A 9,607-nucleotide genomic window follows, 5' to 3' on the forward strand; every position below is an offset into this window, starting at 1 on the left:
ACTAATGTAGGAAGTTGTGGAAAAGGAGATTATCAGGTGGCTAGATGCTATATGTTGGCATAGTTTATCTAATCGCGGATAGTAATTGGGTGTGTCCAGCTCAATGTGTACCAATGAAGTGAGGAATAATTGTGGTTCCCAACGCAAAGAGTGAGTTTGTCCTGATGCTCCCTATAAATGTAAATTGAAAAGGTCCAAAAAAAATAACATAATGCCATTGACAAAGATGAAGTTCACAAGATTCCTCTTATCGCTCATGGTCCATTCTCGTAGCCAGATAAAGAAAGAACTAGGTTGTCTTCTAAGGGAACTTAAAAGAACAATCAAAGCCAGAAGCCACAAGTTCAATCAATTCTCAGTATGATGCCTTCAATATAAGAATGATTGCCACACATATTCCTGTAAGTTACTTGTATCATGTTTGACAGAGAAGATACATGAAAATGCAAAGAATGATCACCAATTACAAACACTATTGAGGAAGCTTATCCAGAGGAAAGGGTACTTACCTGGTAATCAATTCTAAATTTCCCATTAACTGCAAGGGCACATCGTTTCACAATCTCTTCTGCCATATTCATCATGCTTTCATAGTCAGAGTATGCTTCATACATCTAAAATCAATTTAAAAACTATTATTGACAAAGAGGTATTACCTCAATAGAGGTGAATTCAAGATTATTACGAGTTGAAATGCCTTCATTGCGGAATATACGACCAATTTCATAAACTTTTTGGATTCCCCCAACCTACAGTTACACAAGATATATGATGGACTGTTACAAAGAAGCGGAAGAAGCACCGCTCTTCTAACAATAGTTTGAGAAAGTACAATAGAAAGTAGGGGTTATCCTTCGAAAGGATAACTTTATTAGGCTTCAAAGAGAATTCATATTTTTGTAGATATGGCTCATAGTGGAAATGAATCTAGTATTGTAGATGTGTAGTTATAACTATCAAGCAGTAAGTAAAATTTAATTCATCTTTTTCTATTAGCATTCAACAACTTGTGGTTCTTTTTTTTTGTTGAGTTGAGTTTACCTTCTATCATATATCAAAAGAGTTCCATTTTCTCTCAGGCAAATTTATAGTTTGGATGTTATAGTGAATTGAAAACTGGAATCCACACAAGGTCCAAATGCCAACTTTCTTCCGATCGAGTTGGACTGCAGTGCTGTCTATTGATTCTTATTTAGTGTCTAATTGATGTTTTACATTAAGTTTGTGTTTCTTGTCTAATTGGTGCTTCTGTTCAGTGAGTTTTTGTGCTTATTTTCAATTATACTTGGATCTTGTGATGGGTTGTTGTTGGTATCAATTGTTGATAATGAGGTTGTGTAATCTATGTTGCTCGGACTTTTCAAAAATGTCACTTTTGTGTCGCATCCTTTAAAAGTAGTGCATTTCAAAAAGCACGGGTGCGACAACATAACTAGAGAGTCTGAGCCACTTATGATTATGTTACGGAAGAATTAGGATTGTTCGGTTGACCTGAAGAAATGCAAGAATGGATGTTTGTGTGGACCAAATCTGAGTAGTTTAGAAGTGTGTTGAATTATTTTGGGTTATCCTTGGCATGGATGGACAAACAGATCATGTTATTTTCCTTTCTTAATTCAAATATGTCTATTCATCAGTTTTACATGTCTTAGATGTATCTTTTTTATTTCCAGTAGCTACATCAAAACAGAGCATCACAAATGCTAAAGTGAAGAGCCATGGACAGTTGCAATATTCTTTACCAATGATGATTTTAAAGGGCATAAAGAAGCTGCCAGTGGATATTTACAGGGAAATAACTCCACTGGTGGTGACTCTAAAGAAGAAAAAAGTAACGAATCTGAACTCTCTAATAATTATGGAAGTGATGTTCATGCAGAACTTAGGGTGGTGAGAGAAGATCTAAGGGAAAATAATAAAACAAAAAAATTTAAGGCTCCTGCTAGGGAGAAACCAGATGGATTTCTTGGTGAAGTTGGGTTAGATGAAGGCTGTGAAGATATTGATAACGAAAGAACAAATTTGAGGTACCATTCGGGAGGTGATGATGATGAGCCATAATATGACTCATGAAATGTAGATACTTTTGCAAGTGAATTTGAAGGTGAGCAGGTTCGTGATTGTGAGAAAGTCATCTGGCAGGTTGGTCAAGCCTTTAAAAATGTTAATAAATATAGAGAAGATTTGACCAATTATGCATTAAAGAAAGGACTCCAGCAAGAAAATGAGAAGAATGATCAAAAACGGGTAAAGGCCAAGTGTAGAAAGTGTATAGGTCTTGATGGTTGTTTTCTCAAAGGGGTATGTAAAGGGCATTATTTGTAGCAGTTGCTAATATTGAATCAATCAAATGTTCCCAATAGCTTGGGCTGTTACTGAAATAGAAAAAAAGGAAACATGGAGATGGTTTACGAGGATCTTGCAAGATGACTTCTAACTTGTAAATGGGGATCAAACTACTCTAATCATTGATATGCAAAATGTATGATAATGTTATTTTACTACTCTTAAACATTTACTCCTTTCTGCCCTTTTTTCTTGATTAAATTTAGCTCAATCTAACATTTTAATCAACTAGTATAAACAACAAGAAGTCAAAGCATAAAATTCACTGTAGGATTAGTTTCTGCTTTTTCCTAGTAGTTAGTTACTGTTTATTTTGCTCAACAGTTACCTACTATTTCTACCAATATCATATAAATTAGTAACTCTACTATTTATTTTGCTTAGTTACTACTGATTTTACATCACATACATACCATTGTTTACGATTTTTTGTAGGATTTGATTAGTGCAGCTGAGGAAGTATTTCCTGCTTGTGAGCACAAAATGTGTGCTTGACACATTCTGTTAAGTTGGTCAAAGAAATGGAAGGGTATTCAAAGAAGGAAAAAGTTCTAGAAGTGTGTTAGGAAAACATTTGAATCTAAATTGAAGGCTAGGGAAGGTGAGTTAAGTGAGTTGGGTAGAAAAATTGTGGAAAATCCTATCACATATGACATTGAATGATGGTGCAAAGTGTACTTCAAGGAGTTCTCAAATGTGATAGTGTTGATAATAATATGGCTGAAGTTTTAATGCTTGGATATTAGCAGACAGCTAGACATAAGACAATTGTGTCTATGCTAGAAGAAATAAGAATCAACGTGATGAATAGAATTATCTAAAATGAGGGTTTTTGCTGCAGCTTGGGTAAATGGGATACCTCCAATGGCTTTGAAGGTGTATAAGGAAAAGATGAAGAAGTACCATGATCAAAAGATCGAAAAGCGAGAATTTGATCCCGGTGATTTGGTACTTCTATTCAATTCAAGGATGCGCTTGTTTCCTGGCATGCTCAAATCAAAGAGGACGAGACCATTCAGAGTTGTACAACTATTATCACACAGAGCGGTTGAACTTGAGAATGAGGAAGGAACAAGATTCAAAAGGTGATAGTTAAATCAAGCGCTACTTGGGAGGCAACCCAAGATATAATCTAGCTAGTTTGAATTATTATTTTTATTCTTCTATTGAATTTTATTGTTCTTAAGTTTGATTTTTGTCTAGAATAGGATAGTTTAGGGACCATGTCCAAAAGGTGTCAAGAAAATGTAAAAAGAAGTCCTAAGTTTGCTACATGTGCAAGAAAGAAAGAAAAATCTGCAAATTTTCAAAGTGTAGAGGGTTTTACGGTTCCATCTATGAGTTGTTGATCATTCAACTAACCATAGATGGCATCCGTAGAATCTACGTCCTAACACAATAATAACTTTAAGTCTACGGATGCACAATACGAACAACTTAAATTTTGACGGTCCTTATGTTTCCTGAATTTTTTCTAAGTGTTGAGTAGATCGACGGAGGCCTTCGATAGTTCGTAGGAATGATTACGGACCGTAGAAGGTTTTTCGTCAAACTCGTCTGTTTAAAATTAATGACCCGACCCGCGACCCTTTTTAATGAAAACATCCAATTTTAAATCATCCCCCATTTCCCTTAATTCCCAACCTTTACAACCTCTGATATGTCCCACCCTTTCACACACAAACTCCATCCCTTACAATTCCAACTTCCACTATTTAATCCTTTCCTCCCATTTCCCCTTTCTCCTCTCCTTTCTTCAATTTTTCCCAAATTTCCTTTACTCATATTCAAGGCAATGCGGGACAGGGGAATTATCAAGTTGGTTTTCAAAGTTCTAGACATCTAATTGATGCACTCGCACAACCTAGAAATTCATCTAAAGGTATGGAATTAAGTCTAACTAGATTCAATTACTTGAATTCAAAGTTGCCACTTGACCTAGGGTATATGATGCTTGTTTTGTATGCCTAAATTAATTAAAGTATACCCTTGGGAAGCAAGTAGATGCGAGTGTTGTCGATTATGTGTAAATATGTGAAACAAATTACTTCAAATTGTGTTCTTGACTTAGGGTTTGTGATGGTGCTATTTGTTATTGTGACTAATTGATAAGTGCAAGCCCTATAGATGATGGAATTACATTGAAAATTACTATGTTGAAATGCATGTTTGTGATGGAATAGGCTGATATGATGTCGAAGATGTGTTAATACAAAGTTGATCCTAAAAACTCCTAATATTAGGGTTGACGACTTGGATCTACAGGACGTAGGAATTCCTATCGACTGTAGATCAAGTCCCGTCATCTTGAAGCACAAAAAGTAGCCAAAGTTTGGAATGACGGTTTGGCTTATGGTCCATAGAACCTTTGATGAACCGTTAGTCATTTCAACTTCAACAACTAAAAATGTGGACCTCTTTTGGTACAGTTGGGTCATACGGCCCGTAGAAGTTCTACGATCTGTAAGAACCAATCGTAGAACCAAACAGTGAATATTTTTGCAAATTATTTTTTCATGTTTTCTTTTGGTTTCGTAGTTTTATTTTCATTCATTTCTTTGTTTGTTTTATATGTTTGGGTACTAATGACTTTTCCACAGGTACTATGCCACCAATGAATACCAAAACTTATGGATGATACGCTCAAACTACACCTCCCTAAAGAAGTATAAGTGATCGTTATCAAGTAAAGAACCCAACTTGTAGGTTGGGGTCGATCCCACGAGGAAAATGGTTTAGACTTTACTTTAACCAACAATTATATTCAATTAGCCAAAGTACTTCCATAAACAAGAAATAAAAAGGGGGGATTTGTGAAACAAATTGTAAGAATTCAGTAAGTAATCAATAATCAAAAGTCAATTTCGGTTATTATCAAGATGAGAAAATTAACTAGGGTAAACGTGTTCTCCACAAGCTCATAACGCAGTAATCCTAGTAATCGCAATCCTTTCCTAGTGTGTTACATGCAAAGTGATAAGTTAGGTATCTCTAAATCCTTGATCCGGCATCTAAAGAATTTCACCCCGCACCTTGATCCGGCTACGTATGTATAATTTACTAACCCTTACCTTTACCTAATATTAGACATCATAATCGATGTTTGGCTTAGTTATTACTTCTCACCAATCGACACTAGCCTATTAGATAGTATCACACTAAATCTATGTTGATAATTCTTTTCTTGTTGATTACCTCCTTGGTCCGGCAAGTAGCAACAAGGCGAGTTCTAACGCGTGCACTCGTTAAAAAGACTTTTAAACGAAAGAATTATCAATGCATGCAAAACACTATTCAAGAATTACTTATTTACTATTCATACTTTGTTAATCGCTTATGGTTTCCACAACCCTAGTTGTGGATTTAGTTACCCATACTAGCAAGAACACAATTCATAATATTAGATGAATAAATCATGAACTTACGTAATGAGAATAATAAACCCAGAATTTCAACTTGAAATGCAAAGCCAAAATCTTCAAAGCGAATGTAGGAAATCAATAATTGCTAGGGTTGCAACTTAATCCAAAGTCACAAAGTAAAAATAGAATAATAATGTCTAACCCCCAAAAACGAGGTTTACATGCTCTATTTATAAAAAAACAAATCCTAAATTAAACGGAAAACAAATTAAGGAAAGTTTGTTCAGGTATGCGTCTTCAATCCACGAGACTAACTTACGGACCGTCGATGGATCTACGGTCCGTAAGTCCCTTCCGTCAGTCAGGACTTAGAAAATATTTCCACCTCCAAAAAAGCAGCTTCTCTGAAGCAAACGACGGACTAGCAGTACGGACCGTAGATCGATCTACGGTCCGTCAATCCCCTTCGTAGCTCCACACTTAGAATCTTCAAAAATCAGGTACTGGAACCCTCACAGTATCACTCTACGGATCAACAATACGGTCCGTAGATCAATCTACGGACCGTCAATGGACACCGTGGTTCCACAATTGGTCAGATTTCCCTGATTTGTTCTCAATACCATGCATGCTGATCTACGGTCATCACCTACGGACCGTGAATGGACCTACGGTCCGTAGATCACCTCCGTGAATGCCTTGTTTCTGCATTTCTTTCAGCTGTCTCTCTACTTCCGCGCCTGAACACCTTTCCTGCAAAACATGATAAAAACACATAAAAACCAATATAAAAAGGCCCTAGACACACACAACTTGTAAGTGAAATGTATTAGAAATACCGTAAACTCATGGTATATCAACACCCTCAACTTAAATTCGTTGTTTGTCCTCAAGCGACGCACTACAACTCTAAACGACACTTGTGTAGAAGCAAGCATTTTCAAACCCAAGCAATCACATGGCTCCCTACCCTCCTCATTGTTCGGGTGTACATTCGTTCTCTTAGACCCGACAAGCCAATTCATGTGGATCACACCATGACACAGATTGACCAACTGACACACAACATACACCTTCTCACTATCACCAAAGTACCAACTTTCCGACAATGTAACTAGTGCCCTTACTTCAAACGAAATCTCCTTTTCCCAAGAATGAATGACATCATGGTACAATGATTTATTCAACACTCACGCTCAGAAGTAATTTCAAATACAGTTAGTGCTCAATGCCATAAGCTTGCCCTTATTTTCACTGCTTAGACTCTCCAAAATAGACTCTAGGATCACTATAGGACTTTCTTGGCTTGTAACGTAGGCTCAGGGTCAGGTGTGGTACATTTAGGTACTGCTTAGTGACTTTCTGCCCTCCTTGACATTACACTCGGTTTTCAACCTCTTTTTGCCCTATTTTTGTCATCCTATAGTTTTACTTTCTTTCCCTTAATTTTCTTCAACCACGAATGTGACCTCAGACTTTGCAGCTCTTTTTACTTTTATTTTATTTTTTTCTTTTACCTTTCAACAAGTCACATCCTTTTATCTTCTTTTTTTTCACATCACTCTTTTCATACCCATTTTTCTTTCAGTTCCCTCTTTCATAGCGACCCTCAACTTATGGATTTTCCATTAGTTGAGGTACACAATACCCGATGTCAGGTCAGGGCCAAGATTGAGGTTGCTTACATTAGCCACCCTCAACTTAGGCTTTTGGCCTAAGTCGAAGTACACATGTCCAAGGAGGGACCGGGGCCAACATAGTAGATTCTGAGAAAGTGAGATCAGGGTTTAGAAAGAAATGGTTTAATTTTAGGCTCAAATTATTTGATTCAAAGGGAGCATTTATTTCATTTGGTTGGATCCTTCTTTTAGGCTATTTGTGGATTTTTCAGAACAATGGCCTATAATCACTTCCTAACCTCTAGATTGAATTGTCTTAACAGGACTAACTAGGCAAGTTCTAGTTTTGCACAAAACTGTTTGAACACTCAACGATTCTCACCCACTTTTGGCACATAGTTTCATTATCAGATTACCCAGTTCAAGTTTCAGCTCTAGTCATGCCATCGAGTCGATTGTTACTATGTCATACTCAGAGCCAACACAATCAACTAATCGTAGCCTACAACTTCTAGCATACATCCCAAAATCTGACGGGTATCATTTTTCATAAGCCATCATGCTTCATTCTGTATCATGCTTCTACACATACAATCCTAAGACATTCCAATTCAACAAAAATTAAACAGTCCCTTGGGGAAAAAGAACATAGGCAAGAAAACCCCAAGAGAGGATTCATAAGTTGGGTTATTCAGATTTTACCCTATCACTCACAATCCATTTACCCCACCCCCAACAAAAATAGATGCAGTTGTCCCCAATGCATACATAAATATTAAAAGAAAATAGATTGGGTGAAGCAAACCTAAGGTGCAAAGCGTCGGCGAATCATCAACAAGCAGGGGGGTCCGATTTCTCGGAACCCGCTGGAACAACAGTGGGGGCACCCTCAGTAGTGCCCACATCAGCAAACATTGCACCCTCAGTAGTGCTCTCTAACAATCACTCCGCACCATCAGTGGTGCTCACCACATCCCTCAAAATAGGTTGAACCTCTGCAACTGGGGCAGAGCTCGATGCCCCTACAACTCTCTCACGCACCCTCTGCTGGCGCAACTCTTTGTCTACAATCGAAGCCCTCCTAGCCTCCTTCTCCTGCCGACGTTGTCTCTTATGAGCTCTCTTTTCCTCCGTGCGATGAGAACGGTGCCGCTTGCCTTTGGCATGTGTCGGTGCAGGACCCTCCTCGGCGATCCCACTGAATAGAGCATCTAGCACTGTATCATCAGTCAGTGCAGTAGGAGCAGCCTGAGTCTCAACTGAATGTGTAACAAGAATGGCAACAACGTCAGTCCGGAGGCTGGCTACGTCAGCCTGCAAAGCAGATAGGTCTATGCCCGGAGTTGATCGCTCGAGGACTCGCAACTCAAAGGCATCAAGACGCTTATTAACAGCCTGGCGCTTTCGATCCATCATCCCCTCCATCCTGCGCTCCATCTTATCCTCGGACTCGGCTATCGACTTTTGCATCCACGGCTAGATGTGATGCAGCAGTGTGGCCATCTGCGCCTCTAACTTCTGTACTCTGGCTATCGGGACAACAGTAGCTCCTAACTGTGGTGTGGATCGGGAAGAGCTAGGAGCCATACTAGCTGCCTGAGATGAGGAGCCCGGGACAGTGTCAGTGTGGTCTGGGATCATGAAGTCACCGCCCTGTGCCTGCCCCACTATGTCTGCAAGATCGGTAACCAAGGGAGGTACCTCAATCTGGGGCTCTCTGCGAGGTGCTGCCACATTTGCCTCATCTCAAATAAGGCCGATGTCTAATGCCCCTGTAGGGTGGACTAACTTGTCGCAATGCCAGATCGGCACTCCAGAGTCCCTGCACAAATGAAAAATTAGGCAGGGGAAGGGGTAGGTGGTGGAGGTCCTGAATGCCCTCTCGTGAATCTCTGCTAGCAGCATGTGGGCAAAGTCGATCTCCACTCCTGCTACCAATGCTGCAACCATGACCGCTCTGTCCAAAGTGACTTGATTATCAGCTTTTGTAGGCGACACTCTGTTACGCACCAGTAGCCAGAAGAACTTGGCCACAAAATTTAGTGTGGCCTTCCGGATGCCCAACCGTGGAGCGGCGACCCATTCTGCAGGCTCGCCATCTGCAGCAATGTACCTTGCCAACCATAGTAGAACAGCCTCTCGCTGCTCAGCAGTCCTCTGGAAAGCGCCACTCCGTACGATGTCCCATCTGTAGTCAAACTCAGCTATGTTGAGAGACCAAGAGTGACCCGTAGTAGGACCATAGAGAAAGTGTTTGATCGTGGCAGGTGATATGTCCAC

This window comes from Solanum verrucosum, unplaced genomic scaffold, assembly GCF_900185275.1.
Source record: "Solanum verrucosum unplaced genomic scaffold, falcon-dt-bn FXZP01000215.1, whole genome shotgun sequence".
Classification (NCBI taxonomy): domain Eukaryota; kingdom Viridiplantae; phylum Streptophyta; class Magnoliopsida; order Solanales; family Solanaceae; genus Solanum; species Solanum verrucosum.